This window comes from Molossus molossus, unplaced genomic scaffold (assembly GCF_014108415.1).
Source record: "Molossus molossus isolate mMolMol1 unplaced genomic scaffold, mMolMol1.p scaffold_m16_p_8, whole genome shotgun sequence".
NCBI classification, from domain to species: Eukaryota; Metazoa; Chordata; class Mammalia; order Chiroptera; family Molossidae; genus Molossus; species Molossus molossus.
Genome location: NW_023425402.1, coordinates 40,058,088 through 40,059,307, shown reverse-complemented (window position 1 = coordinate 40,059,307; position 1,220 = coordinate 40,058,088). Strand labels below are relative to the sequence as shown.

At 58.6% G+C, this 1,220-nt stretch overlaps 1 pseudogene; it reads left to right on the top strand.

Moving 5' to 3' along the window:
- Positions 1 to 354: 354 nt before the first annotated feature.
- Positions 355 to 1,220, top strand: LOC118620704 (annotated as a pseudogene).

Here is a 1,220-nt window from a genome sequence, read left to right as displayed (position 1 = left end):
GGGCTTTTACTTCTGCACTGCAAGCAACCCTGCGGGCAAGCACCCACCCTGGCCTCCTCCTGCCTAAGCCCCTGGACCGGGCCCAACCTCTGTTCCGCACTGCAGAGCCCCAACAGGCACGGAGAGGCCTGGCCACAGCCAAGGTCATAGCCAGCTGACCGCCAGCTGGGGAGTGCCTGCACGAGGCCCTGGTGTCAGCGTCCCCTACTGTGGCCACACACTGGCTGGGCCTCTCGGCCCTGGCCACTGCCATCACGTGGTTCCCTGGTACTTTTTATTTTTTTCTTTCTGGAACTCTCATAGTTTGTAGCATTTAAAATAACATGTAGGGCCCGAGGAGACCCCAAATGGCGGATGACGCCGGTGCTGCGGGAGGGCCCGGAGGCCCCGGAGGCCCCGGAATGGGAGGCTGGAGGCTTCCGTGGAGGATTTGGCAGCGGCATCCAGAGCCGAGGTCCGGCTGGGTCAGGCGGGGTCGCGGCAGCGGAGCTCGCGGAGGCAAGGCGGAGGACAAGGAGTGGATCCCCGTCACCAAGCTGGCCGCCTGGTCAAGGACATGAAGATCAAGTCCCTGGAGGACATCTGTCTTTTCGTCTGCCAATCAAGGAATCCGAGATCATTGACTTTTTCTTGGGGGCATCCCTCAATGATGGGGTTTTGAAGATTATGCCCGTGCAAAAGCAGACACGTGCTGGCCAGAGGATGCGGTTCAAGGCATTTGTCGCCATTGGGACATGTAGGTCTGGGCGTTAAGTGCTCGAAGGAAGTAGCCACTGCCATCCGTGGGGCGATCATTCTAGTCAAGCTCTCTATTGTCCCTGTGCTGCGAGGCTACTGGGGGAACAAGACTGGCAAGCCCCAGACTGTCCCTTGCAAGGTGACCGCCGCTGTGGCTCTGTACTGGTGGCCTCATCCCCGCCCCCAGGGGCACTGGCCGAGTCTCAGCCCCTCTACCGAGAAGTTGCTGATGGCTGGTATTGAGACTGCTACACCTCGGCCAGGGCTGCACTGCCACCCTGGGCAACTTTGCCAAGGCCACCTTTGATGCCATCTCTAAGACCTACAGTTATCTCACCCCCGATCTCTGGAGAGAGACTGTGTTCACCAAGTCTCCCTATCAGGAATTCACCGACATCTGTAAAGACCCACATCAGAGTTTCTGTGCAGAGGACCCAGGCTCCAGCTGTGGCCACCACATAATTTTATACAAGAAAAAGTGA